Raw genomic sequence first — 20,509 nt, 5'->3', positions numbered from 1 at the left:
AAAGGGAAAATTCAGTTTTGTGGTGGAATTACAGCTGTTGCTGTCATTGGGACGCTGAACTGCTACCACATTATAATAATTTATTGAACAATTCCTATGTGTTATTTGATATGCATCATTTCTAATTTTTATAGCAATCTTATATGAAAAATTATATTATGCCCATTTTACCATTTTAAATCTGAATACTAAGAATAATAGAAGGTAATGTGTAAAGGATTATAGACTAACAAATTACAGAGCATGGATTCACACCCAGATCTGTTTGACTTAAGAGAATTTTATTTTTACTCTACCATCACTCTGATCTAAGCAGTCTATATATAAAACATACACTAATAGATGTGTGAGACTGAGATATAATAGAAAATACATTCCTTTTGAGAAGATTCAAGAGGAAAAGAAAATGAAAAGAATTCAAACATTTAGAACATGTAGAATATTGTCTTGATTCTTGGCAGCATGAGAAAAGAAGCAGGATGAAGATTTTTCCCTTTGTTCCTTAAGATTTCATAGATATGCCTTAAATTTATATTAGTGAGCTTTAGAAAGTCATGTTGAGTCTGCTTTTATGGCTCACATTCCAGATATTGACAACATTTGTCAAGCACATAGTATGTACCACCTCCAGTGCTGGAAGCTGAAAACACAAAGATAAATAATTCGTGGTCTGTTTCACAAGGAGCTTCTAGTTTATTGAGGGAGACAAATAAGTTAACCAAAAATTGTAATAAACTGAGATAAATGCTTATGTAGGAGACATACACAGGTACTTCATTACATAGTAGAGGGAAATAATGCATTTCCTTGAGAATGTGTTGCCTGAGCTGAATCTTGAAGGATAAAAAGTATTAGCTGGGCAGGGAAGGTACTCCTGGAACAGGAATGGCACAAGAAAATACGTGCTTAAGAAACTAAGCAGCTTACTCTGGCTGGACCAGACACCTGAGAGTTGAGAGTAGGGGTAAGGGGTGAGGGAGTTGAGTATTCAGGAAAAGAACTGGACAGGTAAATAGACAATACATTATGAAAGTGTATATCATTTATGCTTAGGAATTTGGACTTCAGCCTTGAAGGATTTCTAGTTTGGGAATGACATGATAAGATTCATAGTTTAGAAAGGCAACTGGCTGTAGTGAAGAAAGGACAAGGCCATTCATCAATAAGAAGACAAATTACAGCTTGTTGCAATAATCCAGGTGAGCAAAGTTGTCTGCAGCAGAGGAGATGGAGAAACATATAAAGCTTAGAAAGTTTAAAATTGATCAGAATTGTTGAGTAGATGGATATGAGAGAAAGAATAAGCCTCAAATTTTAGGCTTTGAAGAAAGGTGGTGCCATGGTCTAAAATGACAAATCAGGAACAAGAACCATTTGGGACAAGAGTTGTTGGATAATGATGAGTTTAGTTTTTGACACGTTGATATTGAAGAATGAATGAAGTTGGTTGCATAGGGCCTGTAGCGTGTGTGTGTGTGTGTGTGTGTGTGTGTGTGTGTGTGTGTGTGTGTGTGTGTGTGTAAAGTCTGAAGCTCAAAACCAGATCTGGGCTAGTGATATAAACCTGAGACTCACAAGTATTTAGATGGAATTGAAACCATGAGGGCAAGGTGAGGTCACCTCCTAGGTATGATCTAAGATCACCTTCTCTAAGAAGAGAAAAAGAAGAGCAAAGAAGGGCAGGAAAGGGAAAGGAAAGGTAGTGTGGTGAAAGCAAAGAAAAGGAAAAGAAAGTAAGAGAGGAGGATAGAGGTTTGGGAAAGCCCAACGTTGAAGTGGCTTGAGAAAGAGTTTTAGAATGATACATTCGAAGATTCAAAGGAAAATGAGCAGTGTGGTGTCAGGGAATCTAGAGAGGAAATGATTTCAAAAGATCAAGAGAAAAGTTAAAGATATGTCATTCAAAGATGTATTAATTAGTTTCTCAATCTCGGGTAACATGAACCCATTCTTTAGAGCTAATAAAATATGTGACAAAAATTCTAATAAATTATAAACGCAGTAAGATAAAAGTATGGCAAGAAGGACATTGACTATAAAGTTAGTTTTGGCTGAATTCAGTAAGCCTCTGAAACAATTTGAAAATCATGAAATTAAGATTTCAACCAATTTTTATTTGATAGAGCCCTGAGCCAGTTTCCACTTCTAACAGAATACTTTTCCTTTCTGACACTGCTCATTGCTCTCAAGTTGGCAAAATTTCAAATCTCCACATTTTCACTTAGAAATATCCTAAATTTTAGATAACATTCTTATATCAGAAATGACAGATGAACATACAGTTAGACAAACTTTTAAAGGCACTTTAACTTCTCTTTTATTTCATGCTTTCAAAGACCTTCACATATGCTTCCTCTTTCTCGGTATGAGGGAGATCGACAGCCCCAGACCGTCCAAAATTCATCACTGAATGTCCAATGTCCTGGACTACTATTCAGTCACAAGCAAACCAGGAAAGTCAGTCACCCTAGCAGAGTGTGATAAGCTATTCCATCACAGAAATATTGTGCCTAAAAGATAAAAATCTATATGGGCCACTCAGTTGAATAATCAGAAAACTAACATCCAAAAGTAATCCTCAATAAAAAAAAATCAAGTTAAAAGAAAATAAATGAAAAATAGAATTTCAGTGTACAGTGGTGAAATCCAATCAAGCTACTACTAATTATGCTAAGAATCTGTACAAGAAAAAGTAAGAAAAGTAGAGGTTATTGTTTTTTCCCCCAGATGGACAGAATAATAAAGCAGAGACAAGACCCACCGTGGTATTTAGACTAATCTTCATTTGTAATATACGCCGTGTTTTTTGTCATTCTTTTTCAGTTCTTGGTATGTCTCCAGTGATCGCTTTAATTCTCATGTCAAATGGTTATTTAATCTTTATAATTTCCTTCATATTGGTCAAGTGCTTCATATTTTATTAGTTTTTCCTGTTTTCAACTCATTCTGGGTGAGATATCAGAAAACAAATGGTGATATGACCTTCCTCAAGTCACCAGGAACATGGCCCTGGGTGCTGACAATGAGATGACAAGATAATTAAAGCTAAATAAAAACAGCCCTCTTTCCTTTGAGGCTATAGATAGTGCAATGGAAACCATGACATTTCCATTATGAACAATCAGCTATTTTCCAAGTAGTCACAACCTCTCAAAACTTGCCTATAAATCTCAAACTAACATCCTAAGCAACTAAGTAATTTTTATTAAAAGATATTCAGAATTTTCAATAAGAAGACAATATCTTCTCAATCATTACATATCAATATGTGCATCTGATATCTTTTAAACCTATAGAATAACCCATGAGTCCACAGTTCCTACACCTACCTGAATGAGTGGCCTTCCTTATTAAATAGTAGACCTCCCAATAAATATTAGAAAGTACAGACACATTTTCATTCCTAAAGCTTGCAGCTAAGTAGGAAAGGGAGTTTTTGTCAAGAATATCCTTTCTGAAAGTTCTCCCTGGACCCCAACCATGAGATTTATTGTCTTCTAAATTTGAGAGACCGAATACTGTGCTTACAAATTGCTTTTTCTTTGGCAGCTTGAATTACTGCCCAAATTTAATTTATCCCCCTTCAATAAAAATTTCTAGAATCAGTATACAAAATTTAGTCTCCTGTTAATACAACTAATTAGACAAAACATATACCCAGAATATAGGACAAAAACTATTAGAAGTGAAATTGCGTTTCTATTTCATGTCCTCCCAAGGAAACTAAAATGTTATTATTTTTCATTTCCATCTTCCCTGTGTTAAATCGTAACTAATTTACTTTTATATAGTCAGGTTTTAATTTATCTTTTTACTCTACATTCTTTCTTCTTCATTTACATCTTTGTTCCCAGTAAGTTGCAGAGAAGTAACTAAACAATGAAAATCTTATATTTGGAACACTTTCACAGACAATTTCCATGTACTAATTTATTTACCATTTACTGAACACCTGTTTTCAGCACTGGGGATACACTGGTGAATAAAAATAGCAAATTCCTTATCCTCATTTTACTTATATATACACATGCACCAAGGGGTCAAGGGGTAAACAATAAAAAGCAGACAATTACATGATTGATACATACTACAAATATGTGATCTGAATGAAATAAATTTGAATGTGTGGTAAAGAGAGAATGAGAACTACTAGATTAGTTAATTAGGAAGGCTGAGACCTAAAATGCTGGAAGGAACCAGCCATGCATCAGACTGTATGGTTAGAGAATTCCAGATAGAGAGAAGAACAAGTAAGCTGCTACTAAGTTTGAAACAACATTCATGTGTTTTAGAACTAGAAAACACATGAATGTTGTTTCAGGGAGAGAGAAGAAGGAGAGCTGTGTGGATTCAGAGAGAGAAAGAGAGAGATGGGGAGAGAGAGAGAGAGAGACGGAGAGGGAGAGGGAGAGGGAGAGAGAGAGAGAGAGAGAGAGAGAGAGAGAGAGAGAGAGAGAGAGAGACCGAGAGACCTGGATACCTAGAGCATAAGTGAGAATGAGAGAATAAGAGATAAGTGAGAATGGAAGTTGAAAAAGATTTATATTCAGAAACCAAATTGTCTTGGCACTTACAGGTTGTATTAAAGAGCTTGGACATTATGAGCAGTGCACATTTACTGTGGGAGACAGGAGAGAGGTCTAAGGAAAAGAATGATAAGAAATAATTTAGATTTGAATGATCTCTCCCAGTTGCTACTTGGAGATTGGTCTCTAGGGGAGCAAAAGGGGATGTAAGAAGACAGTTGGAAAGATATTTTAATAGTCCAGCAAAGATAACTGTGCATAAAACTAGAATACTTTTAGAGAAAACTGAGAAAATAGTCAGACTCAATATGGTGTTTTGTTGGGTTTTTTTTTTTTTTAAAGCTAAACCTATGGAATTGGTAGTTCATCATGGATAATGATTTAAAAAGAAGAAAAGAAAGAATCAAGGATTATTCTTGCTTTTCTGCCAACAACTTGAGGAGAGCAGGGAGTTGCCTTATCAACAGAGATGGTGAAACTGGATAAGGAGGCAAGACTCAGAGTTTTTGCCTTAGACTATCTCAGTGTGGGCTACCTAGGAGACATCTCAGTGGAGGTGTCAAGTAAGCAGTTGGCGACGTGATTTCTCACTTCAGTGAAGAAGTCTGGGTTGGTGTTATGAAAAGAACTAAAAGAAGAAAATGTTTCAAGTTAGAAGTGAATAACTCCTTGGAATTCTGCTGAAAGGGAAAGCATGGACACACAGAAATAAACACTTTTGAAACACCGATTATCCTAAAAGGGGCATTTTCAGTGGGTGGTGAGGATGGAATCCTGACTAGAGTGGACTGAGGCAAGAACAGAGTTTGAGGAGGAGGAGTTAGTGACCACTGTGTTTTTTTAAGGTTTTTTAAAATTTAAGTATAGTTGGTATGCAATAATATATTGGTTATATTCTTTTCAAGTGTACAATATAGTGATTTGACATTTGTCTACGTGCCATATTTTTATATAAGGTATTCTCATGTTTGTCATTTTCTAACCATTTTGTTTTCCTTTTTGAACAATGAGTGATGTCATTTAAACCTTTCTGGGGTTAAATTAGCCTCCTAAGCCAACCCTGATTGTTAGTTACAGATTTAAGGGTTTACAGAATGAGGTGATTTTTTATTTTTTTTTTACTAAATGATTAAAAGCAACTGCATTCTATGACATCATCAATGAAGAATTTTTAAATTGTCAAATTAGACATGACTAATTTATATCCATTTATAAAATCATAAATTATGCAGAACACTTTTTGTAGACTCTAATCCTCTTTCAAATATACTGTACTGGGTTTTGTTACTGGGCATTTTCTTCTTCCTGGTTGTCACTTACCATTGCCTTCAGGGACAAGAGGGAGGAAGTGAGACAGCTAAAGGACAAATGAGTTGTGGATCTTAAACAGGGATTTCAAAGAAGAAGTAACAGAAGAAGACACTTTAGTCATCTACCTCTCAAAGTAATCATATTTAATTTTCAAAAAGTTTGGAAGAATGTAACCTAAATTTTTTTACTGGCAATATTCTTCTATTCATACCACGATTGGTTTAAGTTAAACATGGTAGTAAATAAATAGACCATTCACTTGAGAAGAAAAAATATGAAAATTTGTCTCACAACATTTGCATCAATCTCCAATTTGGGGACAATTATATATTGCATTTCATACAGTACATCTTCCATTAATCCTCCTCACTGATGGTCTGCTATTTTATTGCATCAGAGACCACTAGCTGCTAACTAAATACTTATTCTGCTTCCTCCTTAGTATTAGACTTTTTGGTTTTTTAATATGTGCATGCATATAAAACCTACATTTCCCAGCTTCCTTTACAAATAGAGGTAGCAAATGAGATAGAAGAAATATTGAATGCCAAGCAGAGATTTACAGAAAAGTTCTTGAAAAGCGATGACCAAACTTAAAAGAGGCCCCTTTGCCTTTATTCCTTTCTTCTTGTATCAAAGAAGAAACCACTGTTACCATCATTTTCTTAAATCTACTCTGGGGGAAGAAACGAGGCAAATGAGAAGTTGGATAATTGTAACATAATAGTATACTCTCTGAAGTTGCTAACAATAGCATGCAATTTGATTCTCAAAACTTTCTTTCACAGCTCTCTATATTAATTATAAGCTACTATCTCTGCACATTTGCATGAACAACTCACAAAGTCAGTTTTAGGTTTTGAAATATAAAAACAAAAAAATGTAAGTTGCTGTTCTAAAAAGATAACTGTAATTTTGTGATTTAATATGAAGTGCTAAAGTGTAATAATAGGCTATTTGTAATAAAAACGCAATGGATTTCATTACTTTCCTCATGGAATATATATATTGGTTTCATGTTTTTAAAATTATTTTTGATTTGCCTAGTTTCAGAGAAACAGTAGTTTTTTACAGTTATATGTACTTGCTTTACAAATGTAACATGTAACTACTTGCAGACAAAATCACAGGAAGCACCTTCGCTCTCTAGTTTGCAATATTGTCAACATTTTGGCTCCTGCTTAGTTTTTCTACTTAGTATTAATATTTCTCAAGATAAATCTTAGTTTAGGTTATATAAAGAAAATCTAGCTATTACTATTTAAACTTGTACAGTAATTAATACTAATGAAAATATTTCCCACTTGCCTTTAAAATTTGTCAACTTATTCTTCCAAAGGAATATTTTTATAATCTTCCACAGTAGAATTTTGAACTATATGAATCTTATAATGCTTAATTATCAGAATAGTGAAGTTTCATTAATTTGCATTCTTAATTGATAATTGAAACTAATTTGGATAAGACAGATACTGTAATTTACATTTACTAAACCTGTGTAATAAGAACTTATGTCAAAAAATAAAATTGATTTCCAAGTGTATGTAAAGGTATAAAGAAAACCTACTCAATTCAAAAAGAATACTCATTTAATTTTCAAATTGTGTCCAAAGAGGGCAGACGACTCTCTAATGTCATAGGCAAATGGAAAACTTGAAAATACAATTCATATTTCCTAACATGGGTATAATGCTTTTCTTCAGTGCTTTTGTCTTTCTCTACATTTTCACCTCTACCATTAGTTCAAGTTAGTGAGAGCGTCTGTATACTTGACTATCTTCCAATAGTAAAACAAATATATTACTTAAATATGATCATTTCAGCTTAACATGAAATTAGAGAAAGTTCAAAGGATTTTAATAGCTAAATAGATGTAGGTCAATGTAGCATATGATATATTTTAATCCTGGGACTGCAGTACATATGCCCAATATAAAAATGAATTTTTATTATATATGTCAGAAAATTATAAAAATAGAAATATCTGAGCCCTTATAAAGATCTCTTTACAAATAGCTTAAATTTAAATCACTGACCAAACCAAAAGTTGAGGGAAATGTGGGGTAATGAGAATGGGAATATAAAATGACACAATCTGTTGGAAGATGATTTGGTATTTTTTTTTTTTTTACAGTTTAATGTACCCTTACCACATGACTTAGCAATTTCACCCCTAGAGAAATGAAAGAATATGTCTATATAAAAACTTGTATATGAATGTTTATAAGAACTTTATTTTTAATAATTAAGATCTAGAAACAACCCAAAATATCATCACCAGGTGACTGGATAAACAAATTGTGATATATCCATACAATGAAAAACTATTTTAAATAAATAATGAATTCTTGATGTGTGTTAACAGCATAGATGAATCTCAAAATAATTATGCTACATGGAAGAAGCCAGATAAAAACAATACATATTGCATGCTTTTATTTATATAAAGCTCCAAAAAATGCAAATTAGTCTTTAGCAACAGAAAGCAGATGCCTAGGGAAATGCCTGGGGAGTGAGTGGTTATCAAGGAGAAGAAGGAGTGCAGGATTTAAAGAGGACATGCAGAAACATTGGAGGATGAATGATATTCTTTATCATAAGTTCAGTAATGGTTTCCCAGAACTATACATACATTAAAAATTATAATTATACATAAGGTGTATGTATATATACACCTTAAATATGAGCAATTTATGATATATTTTAAATAACACCTCAGTAATCTGTTAAAAATAAGTTGATTTTTAAGACTGAACTGAGAGAAAGCAAAGTTTTAATTTTTAAATAAACAAAACAGAAATATTTTTGTCATTTTAGGGTTAAAAAAATAAATATACAAAATAAAATTACAAAAATGAAAGCTGGAGATTTTGACTCTATTTTAAAATGTCAAACAGAAGTAACAATAAGGAACAGACTGAAAAAATAGAAAGCATGTTTCTAGAATACAGAAGTTCCACAATGAATTGAAAGTATAAACTTAATTTGAAATGGCACAGGATATGAGTAGGCAATTCACAGAATAGGAATCAAAAATGGTTAGTAAGATGCTAAAAAGGATGCTCAACTTCACTGGTAACCATGGTAATGAAAATTAAAATGATCATGAGTTACTATTTGTACAAAAGAGACGGTAAGAATTGTAAAATTCCAATAAAATAATGGCAAAGATGTGAAGAAACATGAAATATGCACATTGATGGTGACTGGTTTAACTATTTTTAAATTATTGGTATATCTTTTAAATTCAAAGACTAACATTCTTTACAATCTAGCAAATCCATTACTAGGTAGGTACTCTAAGAAATTCTAGCCTAAGCGCACAGGAAACAAGCATTGGGTTGTTCTTTGCAGCATTATTTGCAATACTAAAACAGTTAACAGGGTAATTATCCATCAAATGGAAATGAATAACCCTTCTTATAACATATTACTACACATTAATTTAAATCAGTGGTTCTTAAGCAGGGCAATTTTGCCCTCCAGGGGACATTTGGCACATCTAAAGACATTTTTGGTAGTCACGACTAGGGGTGAAGATTGTTCCATTGCTATGGTTGCCAGTAAGGGTGAGCATCTTTTCGCTGGAAAGAGGCCAAGGGTGCTACTGGCACCCTAAATGTATAGTACATCTCTCCGCAACAAAGAATTGTTCAACACAAAATGCCAAGGTTGAGAAACTCTGCTTCAAATGAATAAACTACATTTATATGTATCAACATGACTATATCACAAATATTAAGCACAGACTAATGACAAAAATATATATTCTATATGAATTTTTTAAAAACAGCTATGTTTTAACACTGTATCATTTATAATTACATGTTTTTTGTAATTTATAAAAAACAGCTGTGGAAATGATGCAATTTGACATTAGTAGTGGCTTACTTTGGGGAAGGTGGGAAAGTCAAGGAATGTTAGTGACATTTAACTATTACTTTAAAAATAAATAATGTATCTATAGCAAATATGACATTTTTGTTAAATATGGCGGTGAGTCCTTGGAATATTTTTATAAAATTATGTCTTTTCTAGTTCTGAAATCTTTATACCATTTCTGTTGTTAAAATAAAAACTTCATTAAATTTATGAGTTAATTTTTTAAAGACTCTAAAAGCCAGGGAAAGAAATAAATTAAAACAGAATTAGAAGAATCAGAAAAAAAATTTTTTCAATACTCGAAACAGTAAAATCATGAAATAAAGCCAAGATTATTTTTTTAGAAAAATTTAAATAAAGTTTTGTTAAACTTAATCGAGAAAGAGAAAAGGTAAGTTAATGGTAGCTGTAAAAAGAGAATATAAACTATATAGAGAGAACTCTAAAGAATCCAGCAAAAAACTATTAAAACTAATAAATAAATTCAGTAAAGTAGCAAGATACAAAATTAGTATTCAGAAATCAGTTGCATTTTTATATACCAATAACAGATAATCAAAAGAGAAATTAAGAAAACAATCTTGCTTGCATATCTTGGCTATTGTATATAATGCTGCAATGAACATATGGAACGTATGTCTTTTTGAATTAGTGCTTTGTTTTTTTTTTATTAAATGCGCAGAAGTGGAATTGCTGGATCCTTTATTGTCTTTTATTATAGTCTTTGTTTTAAAGTCCATTTTGTCTAATATAAATATTACTGCCCCTGCTTTTTTTCTTTTCTATTTGCATGAAATATCTTTTTTCACCCCTTTACTTTCAGTCTATGTCTTTCAGTCTGTATCTTTCGATCTGAAGTGAGTCTCTTGGCAGTAAATGTATGGGTCTTGTTTTCTTATCCATTCAGCCACCCTATGTTTTTTGATTAGACATTTAATCTATTCAGAAATAAAGTAATTATTGATAGGCACGTAGTTATTGTCATTTCATTATTCTTATTTTTTATCTTTTCTTTTTCTTCTTCTTAAAGAAGACCCTTTAACATTTCTTATAATACTGGTTTGGTGGTGATGAACTCCTTTAGCCTTTTCTTTATCTCTCCATCCATTCTAAATGATAGCCTTTCAAATATAGTAATCTTGGTGGTAGGTCCTTGCTTTTCTTCACTGAATATCTTATGCCAGTTCTTTCTGGCATGCAAAATTTCTGTTGAGAAGTCAGCTGAGTCTTATGGGATCTTCCATGTAACTAACCAACTGCTTTACTCTTGCTGCTTTTAAGATTCTTTCTTTGTCTTTAACCTTTGGCATTTTAATTATGATGTGTCTTGGTGTGGATCTCTTTGGGTTCATCTTGTTTGGGACTCTGCACTTCCTGGACTTGTATGTCTATTTTTTTTGCCAGGTTAAGGAAGTTTTCTGTTATTATTTTTTCAAATAGGTTTTCAATTCCTTGCTCTCTCTTTTCTTCTGGTACTCCTACGATGTGAATGTTGGTATGCTTAGTGTTGTTCCAGAGGCCCCTCAAACTATTCTCATTTTTTAGGATTCTTTTTTTCTTATTGCTGTTTTCTGCTACCTTGTTTTCCAAATCACCGATTCAATCCTCTGCTCCATTTAATCTACTGTCGATTCCCTCTAATGTGTTCTTCCTTTCAGTTATTGTATTCTTCATTTCTTATTGGTTCTTTTTTATGTTTTCTATCTTCATTTTTAGGTTTTCTATCTCTTTATTAAAGTTCTCACTAAGTTAATTTACTCTTCCCCTCAGATCATTGAGCATCCTTATCAGCAGTGTTTCGAACTCTGCATCTGGTAAATTGCTTGTCTCTGTTTTTTCTTTTTCTGGAGTTTTGTTCTGTTCTTTCTTATGTGACATGTTTCTTTGTTTCCTCATTTTGGCTGCCTTTCTGTATTTGTTTCTATGTATTAGATAGATCTGCTATGTCTCCCAGTCTTGGTAGAGCGGCCTTATGTAGTAGGTGTCCTGTGGGGCCCAGTGGCACAATCTTTCTGATCACCTGAGTTGGGTACTCCAGGTGTGTCCCTTCTGTGGGTTGTGTGTACCCTCCTATTATACTTGAGCCTTGATTGTTGTTGGCACATTACCGGGAGGGATTGACTCTCAAGCTGATTGATCATGAGAACTGACCATGACGACATTGGAGGACCTGTTGTGTAGGGGCTGACCCTAGAGAGTGAGATTCACCTTAGTAGGTGTCTTCCGAGTCTGCCCTATTGTGTGTCATTTGTGGAGGTGGACGGGTAGTGCTCTGGTGTGTTCTGAAGCTGGCCTTAGGTGTGTCGGTTCTGGGGCCTCTTAGGGATAGGGCCTCTAGTACAGGCCAAGGTCAACCACTGCTTCTGTTCTGCCCAGGGCAACCTAATTTGAACAACACAGTGATTTACAGATGATTGCCACTTGTGCTGGGCTTGAAAGTGCCTGCGAAAGGTTAACCAAGCCTGCAAACCAAGACCAGCTTCCATTAGTGCTGGGCTTGGGACCAATTAGCAAGAGATACAGGGCACACTGAGACAGATGCTGTTTGTTTAGGATTTGTGAACGTTTGAGAGATTTTAGGAAAGTTTCATACAAGATAGGCCATTTGTATGAAAAGCCACTGGAAACAGCTTGGGATGGTCCACACGCTGGATGAGGTAGGGTCTCAGGAAATCACCAGGGCAGAGGAGACAGTATTAGCCAGGCTGTTGGAGACTCGGTCTTGACACCCTCCTGTGTCTGCATACTAGAAGAGAGGAGGGCTCAACGAAGGAACGATGGCTTCTGCCAGTTCTTCTGACTGAGATAAAACCGCCCTTCTAGCCTTTGCCCTGAAGCCAGACAATTCACTTCCACCTTGTGTGTTTCTGATGCCTTTTAAGCTGCTGCCCCAGCACTGGAGCTCAGAGTGAGTTTGTCAGCAAGTAAGTTCATGTGCTTGCTCTTTAAGAGAAACACCTGAGATTTCACTCAGCTACAATCTCCACTGTTTTTCACTGCCAGAAGTTGTGGAAACTTCTCTTCCTGGCACTGGAGCCCTGGGCTGGGGAGCCTGCTGTGAGGCTGGGACCTCTTGCTCCTCAGGGGGTACCTCCACAGCTGAAATAGCCCTCTTGATTTTTAACCACCATACATGGATGTAGGATCAGCCCTTTCTGGGTCTCTGCCCCTCCTACCAGTCTGAAGCTGGCTTCTTCTGTCCTAGTTAAGACTTTTGTTTAGCTAGTGTTCAAGTGGTCCTCAGTGATGGCTGTTCTATAATTTAGTTGTAATTTGGACATGGTCATGGGAGGAGGCAATGTAGCATTTTACTACTCTGCCATCTTGACCAGAGTCCTTGAAGTAAGTTTAAATATATCTATTTTAGATATAAGCAAAGAGAGTTTAAATAACAATAAGAATCATACCTGAGTTTCAAATCCTGGGATTTTTTTTTTTACCAGTTAACAATCAAATATATTATCTGCTATATTTAAGCTATCTTTATATTGCCTATAATAACCAGTGGCTGCAAATAAATCTCAAATATATTTATTTTTTAGTTTCCATCTAAATATATGGTATAACTTTAAGATAAATCTTCTCATGCTGTCCTGTATTAGGGAGCAGAGGGTAAGTTTTGTATTATACGTTAACTTGGTTCATCCGATACATATCAAATTATCGTTAGAAACACTCCTGTATTAACTATGCCATTGCTTGTGGCTTTTATTCTTTGACTTCCAGATGGATAATACTAAACAACTCTCTTCTACAACTTTCTTCAACTTGTTATCAATGGAAGCACTGTCATCTTGCTTGGCCTATCAAAATAGAGTCTTGCTAAAAAGAACTGAATATATCAGCAATACGGAAAATCTCTTTAGCAGTAGAAGTGGTAACATCTGGTCTGGAATTTTTTCAGGAATGGACTGTTTTTTAATAGTTTGTAGTGTAGGATCTGGGACCTTCAGTTGAACCCATGTTGGAGATACAGGAACTTAAAAAATGTTTTGACCTTATCTGTTGGTGTTTCTGCAGCCCATCCACATGATGAAGCAACCTTCCACCTCAGTGAGAAAAATTAGTTTTTTTACCTTAATTTTAAAGAAAATTTTCCTTGCTCTCTACATACTTTCTAATTAAAGTATATAAAGCAATAATGTAGAATAATGTCTATATTTCACCACTTGGCAAAGATCTCAGCATTCAATTGTCAATGTAGTTTCTATAAAATCTCTTTGAGACAATGTGTCTTCAGTAGAGATAATCTAAAAGATGTGGTCATCATTTGTTCATACAGATTGTTTCCCATTTCAGGCAAGGTAAAGTTTGCACTCTTGATTGTGGTATAGCAAGACCTTCTTTTGAAATTTTCTGGTTTCATCTCTGAAAACTATTCTCAGCTAAGACAAAATTCTCGAGTTCTTTTGACATATAGTTGTATACAGAATTTTATCTTTCTCTGGCATAGTATTTCTTCTTGTTTTTGTAAGATTTTGAACCTAGGAATTTGGGTCCAAAGAAATACACTGTTCTTATTCAAGCAAGCTTTCTCCAAATGACAGCAAAAATAGCACTGGACAGCTTCAGGAAAATGATGCCTTTATCGTACTTTTGAACTCAGAAAATGAGTTGCTGCATTCGCTCTTCCCTGCATCCAAAATACTTCCTGAACAAGAAACTCTGATTGGCTTTACCTCAGTTACGCTCACTTCTGGACTGAACCTGTGGGAATAGGATGCACTCATTGAAGCTGTGGTCTCATGATGACTCTTTTGGTGGCAACACTAGAGAAGAATATTCAGAGTACCATTGTAAGAGCAAAACCTAGAAATAACCCAAATGCCTATCAATAGAAGAATTGATAAATAAATGATAGTGTAGTCTAACCAGGTGAAAGAAGAGCAGTTTTCATAAGAATAAAAGAATTCTCTTACTAAAGAAAGATGAAATGGCTGAACAGCCAAAAATATTTGTCTACTCAATGCAAATTGTTTAAGAGTCAAGGAATAATATCCTCTATATGAAGCCTTCCCCATTGAAGCATATAAGTCAGTCACTTGTTCACCTGAGGTACCCATGGAACTTAAACCTTTGTCACAGCCTAGTTTACTGTTTTGTCTCCCTGTCTAGACTGTAATGTCTTAATGACAGAGGCCATATCTTAGCCATTTCTGTATGTCCAGTGCATCCTAGTGTTTAGTACAGAATAAATCCTAAAATTGTTTCTTATATCAGCAACGTGGTAAGCATTAGTTCTTCTACTCTTGCACAAGTTCAAAAAGACACATGCAAGAATAATTACTTTAGCTCTGAAGAAAAGTCTTTGCAGAAATGTGATTTAAATATGATTGTTCTGGCTTTAAGCAATAGATGAGATGATAAATATTTCTTTATCTTTTGTAGAATAGCTCCTGATGACACAACCATTATGTTGATCAATGTTCTTACTTAAAAACTTGTTTGTAAGCATATTTAAAATCTGACAGAGAGAATTATTCTTCAAAATCATTGCTAACACAAAATATGTCTCTCCTTATCATCTGGAATATTTCCTTCTGCTAGATAAGGAGAATTTATTAATGTCTGCCTCCATTTTGACTACCAAGAAACAAATAGATAAAATTTAAGTTTAATTCCCTTAGCCTAATTTAAACTGTTTTTCTGGTCCAATTGTTTCTTAATCTGGTTCTCCAGTTTATCATGTATAAAAATCACCCAGGGAACTTGTTAAAATATGTGTTTCTAGGCCTTACTCTCTGAGATGAACACTTATTACCTTGCATATTTTGAACTTTTGATTCATTCAAAAATCAATAAGTAAATATGCATGTTTTAATTCCTAGAATAATCACTAAAAGCATGGGAACAAAACACATTTCCAGACAAAAGGAAAAAGAGGAACGAAAAAGAACATGATTCAACCAATCTAAAAGAAGGCAAGAAAAGAGAGACAAAGAAAAATAGAACTCCTTTGGGTGAATAGACAGAGAGAACTCTCAGTATCTGAAAAGTTTCTTCCTAGAGTATTGAGCTGAGTATTAATTAGTATGTGTATATGAGGAAACTACCAGAGATTAGGGCAAGACTGGAAAGAAATAGAGGTAACAATGCATGCATTTAAAATATGAGGAGGATGTTAGCAAATTTTATTAATGAGAATGGATCCAAATCAAAAGCAAAATAATAGCAAATCAGATTCTATAATGTATGGAAATGAGAACATACCAGAAAAGTAATTCCAACAAATATAGAAAAATAACTGATAAAATTCAACTTCTAAGTGTACTAGAAATGTTTACTAAATCAGGCATAGAAGTGAGATTCTTTAAATTATTACTGGAGTATAAATTGATAAAATTCTTTGTAAAGCAGTTTGGTCTTTTCTTGTAAAATTCAATATTCACATAGCCCATGATGTAGCAATTCTATGTTTATATGTATACCCAAAGAAACTCTCAATATATATTCCAGGAGACATGGAGAAGAATATTCAGAGCACCACTCTAAGAACAAAATCTAGAAATAACCCAAGTGCCTATCAATAAAAGAATTGATAAATAAATGATAGTATAGTCATACAATGGAATCTTATGCAACAGTAAAAAGGAATTAACCATATCTATATGTGTAATATGGATGAATCTTATAAATGTTGCACCGTAACAGATTTTTCTGATGTACTTCATCCTTTAGCATAATGAATATGATAAAATTTAAGATTACTTGATATTTCAGACATCTGGAGTTTATATATCTATTTGTATATGTCCTTTTAGTTGACAAAAACAGAAAACGACATGTTCAGTTATTGTACCTTTGCCCGTTTGGTAGAGATAGAATGTGGCATGACACAGACTTCTTAGAAAAGCAAAAAATACCAAAGTAATACAAATTCTGCAAAATAAATAACAGCATTCAGTTAAAGAGTGAGTCTTCATCAGAAAATAAACATTTTTTAAAATACCGATGTTTTATTATATAACTGTGGTATATTAAATTTTATGTTCTCTTTAGGGTGTTATTTTATCAAAGAACTGTGAATAAATTAGGATATCTTTTAAGCAGTAGTCTTAATTGGCTTTTATGCAAAAAAACAGGTCAACATAATTATAAATTAGGTAATATAATCAGAATATTTTTCAATTTTTATTTTTAATGCTTTGTAAACATGAATAGGAAAAATTAAAATATCCTTTCTTGAACTAACACTCTCCTGTCACAGTGGTCTTCAGACTTCAGTGTGCATCAGAATCACCTGGAGGGCTCATCAATACTCAAATCACTGGGCCCCAACCCCAGAGTTTCCAATTCAGTACCTCTGAGATGGGACCCAAGAATTTGTATTTCTAACAAATTCCGAGGTGATACTGACGTTGTTAGACTGGGGACCACAGTTTAAGAACCAGTGCCCATCAGTTTTTGGCTTCAGATACTCCATAGCTCCTCTCCCAAGCCAGTGAACTGTGCAGGGCACATGTTAGATGGAGGCCACCTGAGTTTTGCCCGCTAGTGTGCTCAGGCTCTCATGTCCACAGCTTTATCATCTCTATAAGGGAGGGTGGGTCCAGTGGTCTCTAAAGTCATTACAGTTCTAACATTTTATGAGCTATTTCTCTTTTCAGGATTCAGCTCCAAAAATCAGTGGATTTTCTTATTCCTTCGTATTAGCTGATATGTCATTTGCCAGTATGAGTTTATAGAAACTTTGTCAACATCTCATAGGCTTGTGAAAATCAGGAGAAAATTCCATATTGAGAATTTTATTATTTTTCTATAAAATACTGATGAAACTAAGTGGTAGATATTTACAAAAATACACTTAGACATATATTAAAGCACAACTTTAAATTTTTAGGGGCTAAGCAATATATTATTTAGGATGTAAGCATTCTCACTATCTAAAAACGTATCAAGTAACTTTTACTTTGATTCCGACAGAAATTCTTGATATGGAATTTTCTCCTTGGATATTGACGTAAGTGATAATGAGCCCAAGTTCAAGAAGTTTTCTAGACCTCGGAGATGAGCAGCTGTCTTACAAAGGCAAACAAGATTCTATTTGGCTCTTCCACTAAACTTAATAGTGTTGATAACCTGAAGACAGCAGTCTAGTGCCAGCTTTTGTAGCCTATTTATGTCCATTAGTATCAATGAACCTGGAGGCACGGATATCTTCAAGTGGGATAAATTCACTTTGGAGGAAAAATTGTGCAGTTGAAATAATGTATGTGGGATGTTTTTGCAAAGTTTATATTACCTCATAAACATGCTCCCTGAGAGTCTATTTATGGATATGTCAAGAGAAGATGAAATATTGAGTCCCCACATCGGTGTGATAAATGGTAACACAAGCAAATGATGAGAATTCAAGCCATACCTTTAGCCGTTTATTTCTGGCTTTACTGCTTAAAAGTTTTAGATCACAATCTTACTAATGTCCTTTGGTGAATAAAAGTGTCTGCAGAGGACTAAAGATGATTTGAGGCAAGAGTTCAGAATACTGATTCTTCTTTAACCATATTTCTTGTTCCTTCCTTATTTTTGGTAATAGGCTTGATAAATTCACTGTACAGTCTTGACATGAAACACTGTATATGACTGTGATGCTACTTGGAATCACAATTTCAAAATTATTAGTATAGAAAATATTTTATCCAATGAGTATATTTCTCTCCAGATGAGTGGCAAATTTTTTTAAATTACTAATTTATGAAAGAAGAAAACACTGCATGGTAAAATTTTCACTCTTAAAAAATATTTCAAATTATTTTGTATATCAGACACCCCAAAATATAAAAGAAAACATTATGATTCTGTGAGTTGTTTTTAGAGCTTCCAATTGGTTCAGAATAAGCTGTTGAGAAAATATAAGAATTGGCTTTAATGTCTCCATATTGGATTTGTCAACAGCTCCAGATCATCTCTTCTCAGGTGGGCAGCCTGCTGACCATGGCTTATATTTTCTTCTATTTTAGCTTAATCTAATTCAGCACTCTAGAAGAAGGAAAAGAATTCTTCTGGCTCCTGACATTGTCCGTGAAGCTAACAGCTTTGGAGTTTACTTCTCTATGCATTTTAACTCAAGGTCAGTTTAAACCACAGCGGAGTGGATGTGTTTATGTATACACATTGTGTGTGTGTGTGTGTGTGTGTGTGTGTGTGTGTGTGTATGTTTGTGTTTTACGCATATGTATGTATGTGTGTGTATGTAAGAAAGGACTGGCCTTTCCTTTCAGTAGACTGAGCTGCCACTGAGTCAGCATCTGTAGATTTCTGTAGCTTATAGAGGATAACCAGCTGCTGCTATTCAGTAATACATCAGATTCTCAAGGAATTTAGTGTGTATGGCAGATGTCATACTAATAACTCTTAAGGTAAAAACTTTTGGTGTTCATTAAGCAGACAGAGTGCCCCATCTTTTCCAAGTAAAGTCTAGATGTCTATTAGGGCCAAGGAGAGAATAAAAGCTATAAAAATGAAATTTCCAATTATCACTTACTTCCTATAATGGCTTTTCTCTTTAGCCATCTTCATTGAGCATGTCCTTAAATGATGTATACATGAATTTTCTGTGCTGGTGTGAACTACTGTGTGTGTGAACATGCAATCCAGTATTAGAAAATTGGATCACAGGTCTCTGATGCACATGCAGACATATACACAAATCCATTTACAGGATTAAGTTGGGCAATACCCTATAGAATATAGGAGCTCTGAGCAAGGTTTTAAAAGAGGTAGCTATCCAGTGCAAAGACACACAATTTGTGTGCTCGGAGCTAATGGTGATTGCTGACTGCCTGTACAACAGGACTTTTAAAATGTTGATTTCATAGCTCGATATTTAGGAATATCTGCCGTGATCTGAAGGAAGGAAAGAATACTTTCTCCCATAGAACAATGATGGAGGTCATCTCTGCTCACATTTTGTGAGGTAAGCAGTGCAGATAACCATTTCCCAAATCTTACGAGCATTCAAGAATCTGAGTTAGCACTCTCTTCCAGTCGTATTGTCATCAATTGCAGAGTACTCAGCACTTTCTTTACTGACACAATGGGGACTTCACTTGTGGGAAGCCCCCATACAAGGTCTTTCCTACTAAGATTGTTAGCCTTGAGTTAACTTTCCATCACTACCACTAATTATATAAAAATAAGATGTGTTCTTGTTTCATGAACTTTGGTTCACCAGATTTTCTCATTTATTTATGTAGAAAGAAAATTCTTTCACTTTATGTATGGCAGTCTAGCTTTACCAAAAAGTGTTTTATACTGAATTATTACTAGATTATAAGTAAATATCATGGAACCAGCTAAAAATAGTTGAATTACTTATGAGTTAATTTGAGTTAATATGAGACTATCATAGTTTATAAAGCTTTCAACATTCTCTTCCCTGCACACTTAAACAGTTTTGTCTTTCTTACTTTGTAAACCCCTTCTCTTGGTCCAAATCTCTGGAATTCCAACTCTTAATTCATATACTTGTTTCAAATACAAGGTTGGTGATGTTTTTTTTTACTACCATGGCATCATCATTTTTATACAGAACCATTTACTGCCTGTGTGAAGAGAATTTGAAAATCACTAATTCATTTTTGCACTTTAGAACGAGTCATTAAAGTTAGTTGAGAATTTCATTAAAAATGGACAACAGTAAAACGGTATTCAGAGTCTTCTTCAGTCACAGTTACACTGATAATTGTTGAGAAAACGCAGTAAATTTTTTAAAGAAGAAAGGAAATAAAAACCTCCACTAGATTTCACTTTAGGAAAGAACACCACAGCAGCTATTTCTATTCAGGGAC

Source organism: Pteropus alecto, unplaced genomic scaffold, assembly GCF_000325575.1.
Source record: "Pteropus alecto unplaced genomic scaffold, ASM32557v1 scaffold78, whole genome shotgun sequence".
NCBI lineage: Eukaryota > Metazoa > Chordata > Mammalia > Chiroptera > Pteropodidae > Pteropus > Pteropus alecto.
The sequence above is the reverse complement of the archived record's forward strand: the minus strand, read 5'-3'. Positions refer to the sequence as shown.